At 34.4% G+C, this 16,832-nt stretch overlaps 1 protein-coding gene and 1 non-coding gene across 2 annotated transcripts in view; one reads left to right on the top strand and one right to left on the bottom strand.

Annotated features, from left to right (window-relative positions):
* msi (RNA-binding protein musashi) overlaps positions 1 to 16,832 on the top strand; it is a 579,058-nt gene that overhangs the window by 298,577 nt on the left and 263,649 nt on the right. The window lies entirely within an intron of this gene.
* On the bottom strand, positions 1,276 to 1,357 carry TRNAS-AGA (transfer RNA serine (anticodon AGA)). Its single transcript has one exon. It is a non-coding gene; the product is annotated as a tRNA-Ser (tRNA).

Genomic DNA, 16,832 nt, shown 5'->3' with positions numbered 1-16,832 from the left:
TATGGGTCAGTACGGCCGGGCAGAACTGCCTTTCCGCTTCTTTTAGAGCCTTCAATATGCTATCATTTGCTTAATCTGCATCTTCTATTTCGTCTTGCAAGTCTTGTATATGTCTGGTTAGTGTATCTTCATACAGGTCGTTGCTTTCTGGGCGAATCCGTTTCTTGTTTCTTTTTTTTTTTTAGGATCATCTTTGTTCTTTCCAATTTGACATTTATTAGTATCTTAGCTCGGATTAATCTGTGGTCGCTTCCCATTGAAAATTTGTTGTGTACTTCGTATATTTACTCGTACATTTCTTTCGTCATAGCCATACTTACACATTGCTACTACTGCATCATCTTGTTTAAACCCCATTTTGGCATTAAAGTCGCCCATAATTATTGTGTAATATGCTGGTGTGCCATGTTACGCTGTTTCTAGGTCCTCATAATTTTTTTCAATTTCTTCATCCGAGTGGGTAGTCGCTAGCCTTGCATTTAGTTTGAAGATGAGATATACAATCCTGGGGCTTATGCTGTGTCTGTGTACTATGTCCCATAGTATCTTACCATAAATTTTTCTCCAAGTGTTTTCATCTCTGCTGTTTCTAACATCCCTTTTGTCCTCTTTGTGTCAGGTCTTGTTTCTGCCGCGTTTGTCATTCTTGGTCTAATGTTTTGTAAATTCTGCCTCTTATTTCTTTTTCGATATTTATATTTCTCCACATTGCTTAATTTAGACAACATGCAACTTTATTTGCTCTATTCAATTGATCTTTCACTTCCGTTTCGAGTTTTCCGTAGCTAGATAATGTGATGCCTATATATTTAACTGTTTTTAACACTTGTTTTATTATCTGACTTTCCAGTTCCAATTTACATCTTAGTAAATTTGCTGTTGTAACCATGCATTTTGTCTTTTTTGTGGAAATTAATGTGTTAAATTTTCTGGCGGTTATATTCAACTAGTGCAGCATAAGTTGTAAATCATCTTGACTTTGAGAGAGTAGTATTGCGTCGTCCGCATAGCAGATTATTTTAAGTTGTTTTTCTCTCATTTAATATTCTTATTTAGTTCTTACTTTTTTATTATTTCATCCATAATCACTGGCAGAGCTTCTCAAAACAGATGGAACATGACTTCTACGGCAGACAAAAAGGAATATGGAGAAATGATCAGAGGACAAAGAAAACAGGAACGAGCTTTTACGAACGAGTATTTAATTAATTTAATTGTCGTATATAAAATTTAATAAGAAATGAAACATGAAATAAAAAAAAGCAAAAAGTATATCGCAGTCAGTAGGATTCGAACCTACGCTCCCAGAGGGAATCTGATTTCTAGTCAGACGCCTTAACCGCTCGGCCATGACTGCTGTGTGAAACTTGAACCAAGTAATCATTGCTCCACGGTCTGGTATCATTTTTACATAATTTATAATATTATATTAAAGGTCTATATTCATTTTTATTATGAGTTTTGTATTTGCTTACAACATGTTTATTACTTATTTATATTTATTAATGTATTAAATATTTATTTAAATTTATTCAACTGTTTCGCGATTGTAAAATATAAATTTGAATATTGAACATTAACACTGGTAGGTGCAAATTGTTTTTAGACCTCAAAATTTTCTTCTTATTATTTGCACTTGCAGAGCATATAAATATATTCCTCCAGGTCTATGCTTTCTAGGTTTTAAGGCCGCTTTCCACATACTCTGTGTATTTAGAAGGGTTTTCTGCATATGATTTATTTTCCTAGAATATTCCTTTTTACCGGTTCTCTATGGTTCTTTCCCTCCTGACATTTATGTATTACTGCTTTTACCCTCACAACTCGATAGGCACTACCTACTGAAAACTTATTTACACGTCTTGTCATGTTCACTTTCTACCTGAGGCTTTATCTAAGAAGAGGGTAGAGGAAAGGCGCCTAATATTGGATACTTTTTTTTAATTGAATTTTTTTGAGTCAAAAAAACATTTTAGAATAATTTTTTTGTACTTAAAATGTGCTATAACATCGATAAAAACAACTTATGCATACTAAATTATTTATTTCATCATTAAACAATGTAAGTATTAGGCAAAAGTTAAAAATGACACTTTTTCCAAATAAAAAAAAGGTTCCTAGAATTGGATACCCTATCCAAAATTAGGAACCTATTTTTAAATACAAAAATCACACACGTAAGTATTCTTTTTGTCACTACCAGCACACTCTTCATGTGACCATCTGAAGCAACTTGAACACTGTACCCACTTTTCTCCATGTTGGTCCTTTGAATAATGTTCAGTGCAGAAAATACACTCTGCGTCACTTTCTTGATCCGTATCCATATCTAAGTCATCATAATAAGGAACGTTTGACGAATCTGAAGATTCACTTTCATCTTTTACTTTCTTCATCTTTTTATTTTTGACCATCGTCTTCTTTTTAATTTTCTTTAAAACCTTAAATTTTGGCAACTGTTCTTTATTTTTAAGTGATTCTTTTCTTTGTTTTTCTTTAATGCTAGCTTCTAAATCATTTTGGTAGGGCGTACTTGTAATTAAAGCCGCAGAACCGGTTTTACGTCCCCTATTTGAAGTAGATGTGGATGAACTGCAGGATGGTAAAGGTGAAAAGTCTTGAACTTTTACAATGTTCGATAACTGATTCATTTTTACACTGCTACCCATTTGATGCCTCGGTGGGGTTTTTTTAATAGACAGTTGAATTGAACTGCAGGATGGTGAAGGTGAAAAGTCATGAACGTTTACAATGTTCGATAACTGATTAATTTCCACACTACTACCCATTTGATGTCTCGGGGGTTTTTTCAATAGACAGTTGAATTGAGCTACTGGTGTGATTTGGTTCCAGTGGCGAAGTCTTTGTTCTTTCTCTTTGTTTTTCTAAAATAAAATCTGTTTCTGAAAAGATATTCCTATTGAATGAAAAAATTCCTTTTAACGAAACCCATTGGCTGATATCTCAGCAGTAGCATATTTCTGATAAGCAGGGCAGAATAATGAACTTATTTGAAAGGGTCCTACATGTCGAGAAGGATTATTCTTTAACCAATTTTGGATTTCTCTTGAATAGTATGTCTTTATTGGAGACATCAAACACAAATCTAACAATTGGATTTTATGTGACGTATGGGGAGGGATGCATACAATAGAAATATAATTTTTTCTCGCTAAGTCTATAATGTCCAGATACCGTGTATGACTATAATGGCCGTCAAGAATGAGCAACACGGGATCGTCTTTTGAAGGTTTTACATGATTGATAAAATGTTGCATCCATCGCGTAAAGATGCGGCTCTGTATCCATCCTGAAGGGTGACAATTAGCAATTGACCCAGCTGGAGCTCCGTCTAATAGCTCGGCCTTCATATTTTTGCGTTGGAATACAAATAAAGAAGGAACGAATCCTTCGGCAGTATTCATACACGTAACTACACTTACTAGTGCCCCTCTTTCTGCAGTAGTTACGGCTCCTACTTGTTTTTTTCCTTTTAGGGTGATGACCCTAGCAATCTCGGATTGTACGGTAGTGCATGTTTCATCAACATTATACACTCTTAGGGGGTTGAAATTTATCTTCTTCATAGCTGGTTCCAGAATATCAAAAAAACGGTTGATATTTCCTGAGGTAAAACCTTTTATTCTGTTTTTTTGAAATCCCCTGCGGTTTTCTTACAGATAGATTGGGATGCCGCCTGAGGAAATTTCGGAGCCACTTTTTACCGGCATTACCATCTCTTTCTGAAAAGGAATGGGAAAGGTTATTTCTGATAGCAAGCTGTTATGCTAATCTTCGAACCTCTGCAAGTACTTGACCATAATATCTTCTGTCCATTTCCAAACAGTACTGTACCAAGTCTCCTTCTATTTCTGCTGATAAAACTAATATTCGGCCTATTCGTAGCGCACATTGTTCTTTTTAGTCTTTGCCACGTTTGACATATAGCTCGATGGTTGATTTGCGACCGTTGAAGCACTTTGACGCCTTTAAGTATCCCATTTGTTTACTTTTAACAACATCAATAGCATTTTTCATATCTTCTGGATTCCATTTTTTTATGTGGTAGTCGTTTTGTAGGCATTTTACTGAAAAAAATCTAGATAAACATGTTTTGAATTACATATAATTAGGTTCCTTATTTTGGATATCCAATTTTAAGATACCTTTCCTATCCAAAATTAGGCAACCTTCATGTTCAAGGTTATGTGATTAAAATAAAAAAAGATATTTTCAATTTAAATATTGAAGCTTATTCTACAACTATTTAAAAATATACCTGCCAGATTTCACTTTAATACTGTCAGTACTTACCTCTTTATAACAGTTTTCAGTTGGATAAACAACAAACTCGTATCACGAAAAAAACATAATTATATGATTCCATCTAGTAGTATACAATGGAACTATATGGTTTACACAGAACCATTTTATGTTAAAAACCTTTAGTTTTGTGCATTTAATTACAGAAAACTGTTAACAGGTTTTGAGATAACGCAGTATCCAATATTAGGCAACAATCCAATATTAGGCGACTTTCCTTTATTGATTAGATAAGGGTTATTTTCCAATTTGAAATGCAGAGTCTCTTTCGTTCCTTAAATCTTTTTCGTACAACTCGTAGGCTAATTCTTCCCGATGCGACGTTCACTCCAATAAACTTCTTCTTCTTAAAGTGTCTATCCGTTCCGGATGTTGGCGATCATCACGGCTATCTTTACTTTATTTATTGCAGCGCGGAACAGTTCAGTGGTAGTCGTGTTATACCACTTTCGTAAATTTTGAAGCCAGGAAATGCGTCTTCTTCCCGGTCCTCTCTTACCATTTACTTTCCCTTGGAGAATCAGCTGGAGAAGGCCGTAACGTTCTTGATTTCTCATTACATGTCCTAGATATTCCAACTTTTTAGTTTTGACGGTCATGAGAATTTCACATTCTTTCCCCATTCTACGCAGCTATGACATTAGGCAGCAGTAATGTCATTACTGGATTAAGGCTGTAGGAAGTAAAAATCCTGTAGGCTTAATTCCAGATACTCACAGGCGACACTCACATTATGAGTTAAGCGGCTGTGATACTGCGATCTTAGGGCACTCTTTTGTCCTGGAGTTTGAGAAATCGGCTTCGAAGGCGGAGGAACTAAGACTTTTAGTGAACGGCATAAGGATGCAGAAGGCAAGGAGAAACCACTGCATTAAAGACTTCTTGTAAGTATCTCTAGTACAATTATCATGGTGATAAAAAACCCCAATAAACACATTACAAAATTACAAACATCCATACCTTTTGTTTTAGTTTTGCCCATTAATTTTAAAATATAATACGCCCACCCCGACAAATCTCGAATTTTCGAAGAGAATTGGTTGAAAAAGACATTATTTCTTGTTGGTAGGTAGGAGGATGAAGTGACAGCGGACGCGCAAAATTTGCTAGGCGTGTGAACCTGGAGGAGATCGGCACAGTCCCGACAAGGTTGGAGACATAGTTTGGAGGAGGCAAAGGCTTGGTTGGGTTGTAGTGCCATTGGATAAAGGGAGATAATACCTACGCCACTGTTCAGAGTAGTAATTCAACTTTTGCTTGTATTCTAACATTATTACCGACTTTTTTAGTATCTTATTTTCGTGCAGAGAGATTTTCTGCTGTAACTCCTCTTCGACTATATCCACATTATTGCTTTACTAAAATTTCTGCAATTGAATTTTGAAATTCTTCGTCACTGGTTTATATTACGTTTAGATTGTGAACAGTGTAATGTACCTACCTACTCACATGTAAGATAATTAAAGTATCTATGTATTTCTATATAGTTTTTAGTCACCTGGTATATGTTATTTACAATTATGAAAAGTTCTCATGTATAATCACTAATAATTATTTGCTGTTAGAAATCAGAATCAATACTCTTCATAAATATTTTCCTATTTAGAATAAATAAGTTTCGCTAGTTTATTCACCTAATACTTCGTATCTATGGAATAATAATAATTTATTTCTCTTATTTCTTTGTTCGATAAGCTATCCGTATTTGCTATTTTAATATTAATATTTGAGTCCAATCTCTTGTACTCAAATCCATCCAGAAACATCGTTAAATAATTGTAGATAACAGAACTTATATATTCATAGTTTTAAGAAATAACAAGCAGAGTGTAATTTTCATCCTCTAATATAATAAATTTATACATGTCAATATATTCTGTTTAATTCCAAAACAAAGAGTTAGTCCGGAGAAGAAATAAACGCATAGTATTCCATAACAAAATTTGGTGTCAGAACGTGGGATATTAGTAGCAGAGTTCCTCTGATTGCTGATAGAAGGAGAGCTGAGGAATTTTTGAATTGACTTGTTTCCTTCGAGGAATCATTCAAAAAAAAACTGTCAGTGTGGAAAAATCGCCACTACAACTAATTACATTGGGGTCCAGTACATCCAGTTCGAAATCCAGTTCCAGTCATAACCCAATTGTAGTTCCATCGGAAGTAGAGGTGAACCCGTGGAATAATAGACTATGCGACCAACAACAATATTCTACTTGTAAGTACATTCTATCTTAAATTCTGTCTCATATTTTAAAAATCTTGTAAACGTATGTCTACTTTATATCCTGATATAAGTAACTTATTTGACGAACAAATACCTTCTCCCGACTCAAATTCTCTTTCAAATTCTTCTACTTCTAATTCAAATAAAATGTCAGTATCAATTGAAATAGCTGAAAAACTTCTCATTCGATTTGATGGTACAAAATCAAAATTATACGAATTCATAGACAATTGTGATAAAGCATACAATTTAGTAAATCCGCAATCCAAACCCATCTTATTAGCCATTATAGAAACTAAATTAACCGATAAAGCTAGGGCCATAACTAGAAACAGAACATTTGACGAATGGAAAGATTTAAAAGACTTCTTATTAGATGCTTATTCTGAACGCCGAACTGAAGGTCAGTGGCAATTGGAATTACATTCCTTACGTCAGATGCCCAGTGAAAATGTAATGTCATTTGCAAATAAAGTTGAAAATTGCTATATAAAATTAATAAATACACTTGATCCAGACTTATCTCCAGATGCAAGAAATGCATGTACTAAACTCTTAAAAACTCAAGCACTAAATGTCTTTATTAGAGGATTAAACAAAGACCTCTCTATTTTAATCAAAGCCCGAAATCCAGATTCCTTAGAAAGAGCTGTTGCTATAGCAATTGCCGAAGAACAAGAACAGTTATCAAGACAAGAAATTTTCAGACCATTCTGTAATATTTGCAAACGAAATAACCATTCCTCAAATAACTGTCGATATAAAAACAATTCAGATAGAAATGTTAGACATCTTCAAAATTCTAGTTTTCAAAACCCAAAATATCCTAATTCAAATCTTCAAAGGTCAAATTCTCAAAATCAAAATTATAAACCTTCAAATTCAAATTCCAATTCTGATTTTCCTCCAAACTTAAGAAAAGAAAATACCAACACTTCCCAACGTTTTTGCAGATACTGCAAAAAACCAGGTCACGTTATAGAAGAATGTAGAAAACGCGAATTTAACAATAAAAACAAAAATCCAACAAATTCTTTAAACTTCCAGAATCCTCGACAACCAACGGTCGATTCTCGAGGAGTTCGTTCAGTTCAGGCCGTATCACAACCATCAACTTCTCAGTCACTTCCTATGTAGATTTACCCTTAGTAAATAATTCTAATCCATCCTCTTGCAAGTTTCTAATCGATACAGGCGCAGATATTTCTTTAATTAAATATTCAAAAATACTAAACATTCCAAAAATTTATTCTAAGTCTATTACTCTACGAGGCATTGATAAAAATGTCTTAAATCCAAATAAAACTATATGTAGTTGTAACGTAAATTTCAAGATAAAAGATTTTGTCCAAACTCATGTTTTCTATGTCGTAGAAGACGATTTTCCTCTTCATTTCGACGGTATATTAGGTAGCGATTTTTTTGAAATAAATAAATGCCAAATTGATTATAAAGAAAATAAATTAAACTTTAAAAATTGTTCTATTTCAATCGAATATATAAAATCTCCATTAAACAATGACAATGACGAATTTCTGAGAGATCAAAATATCGAGACAAGTTCTAATATCGATGAAATATTTCCTTATGATGCTAAATCCATAGAGGATCATTCTTATTTAGAAACCAATGATATCCAAATAACCTTAAGTAGTGAAGAACTACTATCCAATCCAATTCAATCTAAATCTAACTCTAAATCCAAAGAAAATTCAAGTCCAAAATGTGTAAAATCCACTGAGATATGCACAAATAAAACTTGTAACTCTTCACGAAATCATAAATCAAAATCCTGTTCAGAAGAAAAATCCTGTTCAGACGATCTTATACTAAATCAAAACTCTAATTCTAACTCAAGAAGTAATAAAACTATTCTATCCGCAAGAACTGAAACAATTGTTCAAATTAAAGTAATAAATAATGAATTAAGCGAAGGATTATGTCCCGAACGCGAAATCTTTAAAGGTGTATTTTTATGTCCTAGTGTTGTTAAAGTAAAAAATGATTTCTTTTTAACCTCAATCGTAAACACTACTGAAACGGATGTTGAATTAAACGATATTCAAGTAGCAATAGAAAAAATTCCAAATTTACAAAACAATGCAAATATACGAAAAATGTCTTCTTATAAAGATAATACGAATTCTAACAGAATTGCTAAATTAAAAAATGCCTTGAGAACAGATCATTTAAATAGTGAAGAAAAATCATCTTTAATTTCTATTTGCAAGGAGTACAATCATATCTTTTATCTGGAAGGAGATCAACTTACCAGTACAAATGCCATAACTTGCAAAATTCCTTTAAATTCTAATGTACCTATTAGCACTAAATCATACAGGTATCCTGAAGTACACAAACATGAAGTCGAAACTCAAATAAAAGGTATGCTAGATCAAGGTATTATCGAAGAATCAACTTCGCCATGGAATTCGCCCCTTTGGGTTGTGCCAAAAAAGGCCGATGCTTCAGCAAAGAAGAAATGGCGAATTGTTATAGACTATCGACGACTAAATGATATTACTATAGGAGATTCATTTCCACTTCCGAATATAGTCGATATATTAGACCAATTGGGTCATTCAAAATATTTTTCAACAATAGATTTAACATCAGGATTTCACCAGATCAAAATGGATCCTGAGGATTCTCCAAAGACTGCTTTCTCAACTCCGTCTGGACATTATCAATATTCACGAATGCCATTTGGATTAAAAAATGCTCCCAGTATTTTTCAAAGGCTAATGAATACTGTCCTCTCAGGAATACAAAATTACAGATGTTTTGTCTATCTCGACGATATAGTCATTCATGCCGATACATTAGAAAATCATAATAAAAGATTAAAAGAAGTATTCGAAAAATTGTCTACATTCAACTTAAAAATACAACCAGATAAGTGCGAATTTTTTCGTCGCGAAGTAATGTATTTAGGACATTTAATAACTGAATTTGGTGTCAAACCGGACGAAAAAAAGGTATGTGCTGTTACAGATTTTCCTATACCCAGAACACAAAAAGATATTAAGAGCTTTTTGGGTCTCACTGGTTATTATAGACGCTTTATAAAAAATTTCAGTGCTTTAACACAACCTTTAACAAAACTGCTGAGGAAAAATGTTGAATTTAATTGGACAAGCATTCAACAACAGTCATTTGAGAACCTGAAATCAATACTTTGTTCAGAACCAATACTTCAGTATCCAGATTTTACCAAACCCTTTGTCTTAACAACGGATGCTAGTAATTATGCAATAGGGTCCATACTTTCTCAAGGTAAAGTACCAGATGATTTACCTATTGCTTATGCTAGTCGTACCTTGAACAAAGCGGAATCAAACTATAGCACAACAGAAAAAGAATTACTTGCAATTGTATGGAGTGTTAAACACTTTAGACCATATTTGTACGGAAATAAATTTTTCATTTATACGGATCATAAACCACTCACATGGCTATTTAATGTAAAAGATCCCGGATCAAGACTCGTTAGGTGGAGATTAGCATTAGAAGAATATAGCTATGAAATTATTTATAAACCAGGTAAATTAAATCAAAATGCTGATTGTTTAAGTCGTCCTCCTTTAACCATATCTGAAACAAATATTTGCGAAGAAAACAAAAACCCGGCAACAATCACCTTACAAATAAACAAAATGAGTAAAGAAAATAATGACACTTATTCACAGTTCTTATCTAAATCCGAAACTATATTAATAACAAATGATAATATAAAAGAAACAAATGAAAAGATTACATCATTTTCACAAAATTTAGCATTGTTTGTTTCCGTAGATTTAAATTTTAATGAGATCGTTCAGAAACAAATAAATAAACAATTCAGTCATATAGAAAAATTGAAAGCCAAAAATCCAAGACTAAATGACATTATATATATTTCTGATCAAAATAAAAACTTTTATTACATATTTATAAAAAATAATTATTGGGACAATACCTCTTATGAAGATATATTTAATTCCCTAATAAAATTAAGAGACTGGTTATTAAACGATAAAATATTAAAAATTTGCCTACCCAGAATAACTTTTAGCTACGATAAATTAAGTTGGGGAAAAATTAGATCTATGATTAGATTTATTTTTAGAAAAACTGATATATCTATTATCATTTATCATGATATACTAACAAATCCTGAACCTGAGGAAATAACTACAATATTACAAGAGAATCACACTAGTCCTACGGCTGGACACTCTGGTTTTCATCGGACATACAATCGTATAAAAAAACATTTCAAATGGAATAATATGAAAAATGATATTAAAAACTTTATAAAAACCTGTGAATCTTGTCAGAAAAATAAACTCGTTAGAAAAAAATTCGTAAAGCCCATGGAGATAACAACAACAAGCTCAAATCCATTAGAAAAAATATTTTTAGATATAGTAGGTCCTTTACCTTTAACCGAGTCAGGTAATAAGTTCATATTAACATTACAAGATGACTTAACAAAATTTTCTCAAGCTTATGCAATTCCGAATCATGAAACCAAGACTATCGCTGAAAATCTGGTTCGTGGATTTATTTGCAAGTTTGGAAAACCCGATATAATAGTTACTGATCAAGGCCGAGATTTTACTTCCAAATTATTTTCTCAAATCGCCAAGCTTTTTAAAATCAGACATATAAATTGTACTGCTTATCATCCAGAATCAAATGCTGCATTAGAAAGGAGTCACGCTACTTTAGCAGACTACCTTAAACATTATATTAAAGCTGATCAATCCGATTGGGACGAATGGCTAGATTTTGCTATGTTTTCATATAATACAACTAATCATACTTCAACCAAATTCACACCATATGAACTAATATTTGGATATACACCTAATCTACCTAGCAGTATAATACGACCAGTAGAACTCAAATATACATATGAAGATTATTTAGATAATTTAACACTTAAGCTTAGAAAATCTCATGAGTTAGCAAAAACGAATCTATTAGAATCTAAAGTAGTCAGTAAAAAATATTATGACCAAAAGATTAATGACACCGTTTTCTTAGAAGGACAATTAGTATATCTCCAAAATGAGCAAACAAAGAAGGGTCAAACCAAAAAACTTACACAAAATTATAATGGACCTTATAAAATTCTAGAGATAAATTCTCCTGTCAATTGCACAATTTTAGTAAATAAAAAACCAATAAAAGTTCACATGAATAGATTGAAACATGCTTTTGTTTCAGGTATGCAATAATATGGCTGACAAATAGTGAACAAATTCACAAGAAATATACCAATACTCCTATCAACAAATCACCTGGAATCTATTACGAACACATAAAAAATGTTCAATTTATTGAAACTCATTGGAACATATTAAGTCATATTCCTTTACAACCTTTTACAGACAAATTAAATTTTGTAGATCTCACCTATCAAAAAACATTAAGACTGTGTCAAAACAAACCAGTTCTTATTGAATTACGATTATGCGATACTTCACTAAAACTCTTAGGACAAATCATACCTAGACTCTTTCAAGATGAACAAACTTTAAAAAACATAATTCTGCATGAACATTTTAGACCAAAACGCGCTCTATTTAATGCAATTGGATCTGTTTTCAGGACCTTATTCGGTACCTTAGACAGTGATGATGCTGAAAATTTCAATAATGCTATTAACAAAGCTGAAAGTAACGAAAATCATCTTCTTGATTTACTAAAACAACAAATTCATGTAGTAAAAGCCACGATTGCAAATTTTAATAACTCTATTACAAATCTAGACCGAAACAAAGTGATTTTTGATAAAAATTTTGAATCAATTACCAATTACACAGATAAAATGAATAATAAATATTTTAATTTAGATTTAAAACAAAAAATTGAAGAACATTTTACCTTACTAACTTTCTTTATAACAGAATTACAACAAGAATATTCTACTTTAATAAACGTTATTCTATTTGCAAGAAATAATAACCTTCATCCTTCTGTTATAACACCTGAGCAACTAATTCAAGAATTATCTAAAACGGTAACGCATTTACCTAGTACATCGACTTATCCATTTCCATTGACTATCGATTATGCTCATAAATATTTCGATATCATTTTACTTAAATATATATATTGTTACGAACATACTTTTGGCATGGCCCAGGTAACGGTTGCATTGCATCTCTAATACTCTCGAAAGTTCGCGGCGTATCGAGTGCGAGAGAGAATAACCGGTCACGTAGGTGAATTAGAGGTGGGACAACGCCAGAATATTCTCGATACAGTAACTATAGTATATATAGGTAACAATGTTAGAAGTAGAGTTAGTTATTAAGAGAGTACCGAACTGTAAAGTTATAAATAAATATATGTATATAAATTCGAACCGCTCGTTTTATTTAATCACGCTACAGTGGTGTTACGGTGTGAGATTTGCAAATAAATTCAGCAGTGATTTTTGAAAAAAAACTTTTGAACTTTTGAAAAGTATTATTCGTCGGGAACATCCGCGTAGTTCGGTTGTGATCTTCGTATAAAAGAACATTTAAAAAGTACGTGTGTACCTGACCAAAGATGCTGCTAGTAGAACTTTCAGTAAAACAGTTGCGTGAGCAGCTAGAAGAACGCGATGAAGACTGCAGTGGGTCCAAGAAGATACTCCAAGAACGACTGAAGACTGTGCTTAACAAGAATGGAGAAGACCCAGAGACATTTCAGTTTCAATCAGCAGAAGAAGCAGTTTTAACGAAAATAATTGATGGAAAATTTGAGAATGTCTCGCAAATGATTGAAGAGAGTTCTAGAAAGAATGATGAGAATGTTTCCAAAAGATTCGACGAGACTTCACAAATTATTAAAGAAGTAGCTAGACAAAACGACGAGAAATTCGAAAATATGTCTAGAAGATTCGACGAAGTATGTAATGAAAACAATGAGAAATTTGAAGAAGTCTCAAGAACATTCGATAAAGTAGAAGAGAAGATCAAACAATTAGAGAGCATGATAACCAATACAAAAGTGCTACCACCAGTTAATGCAGTAGCCTTAGATCCGGTAGTGAAAGAAGAATCATCCAGAGACGAAACGACACATAATATGAGATTCAAATTGCCACCATTTGATGGAAAGTCTTCTTGGTCCATATACCTTAGACAATTTGAAGCTATTGCGACAGCCAATCATTGGACAGAACAAGAAAAAGCTGTTTCCTTGACTGCTGCTTTACGAGGTGATGCTGCGGATATCCTAAGATCCATTCCTAAGGGTCAAGAAAAATGTTACCAGACCTTGTTCACTCGACTAGACAAACGTTACGGAGATGCCCATCTACAACCAGTGTACAAAGTACAAATAAGAAGTAGAATCCAACGAGCAAGTGAGAGTTTGCAAGAGTTTGAAGCAGATGTTGCTCGTATAGTGCGGTTGGCTTATCCGGAGGTACCAGACAACATTTTGGAAGAAATTGCTGTAGATGCCTTCGTCAATGGGTTAAGAGACATTGAACTACAGAAAGCTTTACGACTAGCAAGACCGAAAGTTTTAGATGAAGCGCTCGCTATTGCCTTAGAACATGAAACAGCTAGTCAAGCTTCACGGAGCTATCGAGTACGAACCTCTGAAGAGAGCGACGAACAAAACGAGAAACGTCTGGAGGAAATCGTACGGAAAGTAGTTCGTGACATGATGCCGAAGAGACGTGAACCCAGATGTTGGAATGGTAACGACGTAGGTCCCATTCGTCGTAAATTGCAAGAAAATAATACAACAGTCAGAAAACTAGAACGGGTCGACAACAAGGGGCAACTGCCGACCTCGAGAAACACAGCCCCCATAGTAACTGTGAACATTACGTCCTCAGGTGGAATTCATAGCTTGTACATAGAGGGTCGTATCAATAATAAATGTAGATCGTTTTTGGTAGATACAGGTGCAACGAGAACTATTGCACGGCCAGAAGTAGTACGAGGCCATCTTAAATTATTGCCTGCAACAGTAAAGCTTAGAACAGCAACTGGTGAGATAATTAATACATATGGCGAGGCTAATCTGTCAGTATCCATTGGCCAGACCACAGTGAGACATACAGTATTAATTGCAGAGATCTCCGATGAGTTCATATTGGGGATGGATTTACTAAGGAAAGTTGGGGCTGTATTGAATGTCAAAGATGGAGTCCTCGAGATCAGTGGTGAAGAGTTGCCGTTTCATAAAGACCAAGAAGATGTTATCAGCTTAATAACTACTTGTGACGTAACAATACCCGGTAATAGTGAGAAAATTTTAATGACCAGACCTGATGGTTACTGCCGAGAGGGAAGTTTAAGGATGGTCGAAGATGTGAATAATGCCGAGTTCCTAACGGCAAAAGCTTTGGTGAGAATTCGAGATTTCGTTCCTGTAAGAGTTATGAATTTAAAGGGAACTGCTATTAAGTTAAGTAAAAGAACTTTGATTGGACAGTGTGTTCCCGTGGCTTCGATTTGTTCCATGAATACTAATGAGAAACCGTCGAAATCTAAGTATCCAAAGGAGCTTGTCGAGACGATGATTAAAACGTGCCAAGATCTTGATGATGAACGAACTAAAAAAGTGAAGTCTATGCTGATAGAATTTCAAGATGTTTTTGCCATGGATAAGAAGGATAATGGCAAAACAAGCATAGTAAAGCATAAAATTAATACCGGAGACGCTCAGCCAATCAGACAACAACCTAGACGACTTCCATTTTCGAAAAGAGATGAAGCCGAAGACATCATCAAAGATATGAACAAACAAGGGGTAATTGAACCATCAAACAGTCCATGGACATCACCAGTAGTCCTAGTAAAGAAGAAAGATGGTTCAACACGTTTTTGTATTGACTACCGACAGCTCAATGCAGTAACTAAAAAAGATAGTTATCCTTTGCCCAGAATAGACGATACTTTGGATACACTTTCTGGTTCTCGTTGGTTCTCCACACTCGATCTGAAAAGTGGATATTGGCAAGTAGACATGGAGCCAGCTGATCGTGAAAAAACCGCATTCTCGATAGGATCAGGGCTTTGGCAGTTCACAGTTATGCCTTTTGGTTTATGTAATGCCCCGGCCACATTTGAAAGATTAATGGATGCAGTTTTAAGAGGTCTAACATGGAAAACATGCCTGGTTTATTTGGATGATGTAATTGTAGTTGGAAGATCCTTCGATGAACATGCCAATAATCTAACAGAAGTCTTTCAACGATTGCGGGCAGCGAATCTGAAGTTGAGTCCGAAGAAATGTCACTTGTTTCGACGAGAAGTGAAGTACTTGGGACATATTGTAGCAAGTAATGGTGTAACAGCTGATCCTGAAAAACTTGCAGCGATTAAGGATTGGCCAGTACCAAGAGATAAACACGAAATTAGAAGTTTTCTTGGCCTATGTACATATTACCGCCGTTTTGTCAAAGGATTTGCCAATATCTCCAAGCCATTAACAAAGTTGACAGAAGAAGGCAAAGAATATACATGGAGCGAAGAGTGTCAAAGAGCTTTTGAACACTTACAAATGGCTCTGATCAGCGCACCGATTTTAAGCTACCCTAGACAGGCAGGAAAATTTGTGTTGGACACCGATGCAAGCAACAGTGCAATAGGAGCTGTTCTTTCCCAAATCCAAGATGGACAGGAGAAAGTCATCGCTTACTTTAGCAAAGTCTTGTCAAAACCAGAAAGAAACTATTGCGTTACCAGAAGAGAATTGCTAGGCGTAGTGAAGGCTTGTGAGCATTTCCATAAATACTTGTATGGCAGAAAGTTTCTTCTTCGCACGGATCACGCTGCTCTAAAATGGCTCCTACAATTTCGTAATCCAGAGGGCCAGATGGCAAGATGGTTAGAACGATTACAAGAATATGATTACGAGATCGAACACAGGGCTGGCAGAGTTCATTCAAATGCTGATGCCCTTTCGAGACGGCCGTGCAGTGCAAATTGTAATCACTGTCTTAAATTAGAAGAACGACTTTGCCCCGTGAGACGAACCACCGTCATTAAGGAGCAATGGCAGCCTCAACAGCTACAAGACGCTCAAGCAGATGATCCATGTATAAAAAGAGTATTGGATTGGATGCGTCGAAGTGAGAGACCTTCTTGGCAAGACATTAGTGCATGTAGTCCAGAAGTCAAGTGTTACTGGAGCCAATGGAATTGCCTAGTGCTGAAAGATGATCTTCTGTATAGAACCTTTGAGAACGATGATGGTACAGAAACTAAGCTTCAGTTGATTGTACCTAAAAGTAAAGTGTCAGAAGTATTGCGTCAGTTGCATGACGGTGCATCAGGTGGAC

Source organism: Diabrotica undecimpunctata, chromosome 5 (assembly GCF_040954645.1).
Source record: "Diabrotica undecimpunctata isolate CICGRU chromosome 5, icDiaUnde3, whole genome shotgun sequence".
Taxonomy (NCBI): Eukaryota; Metazoa; Arthropoda; class Insecta; order Coleoptera; family Chrysomelidae; genus Diabrotica; species Diabrotica undecimpunctata.
Note: the sequence above shows the minus strand (reverse complement) of the source record. Positions and strands in the feature narration are given on the sequence as shown.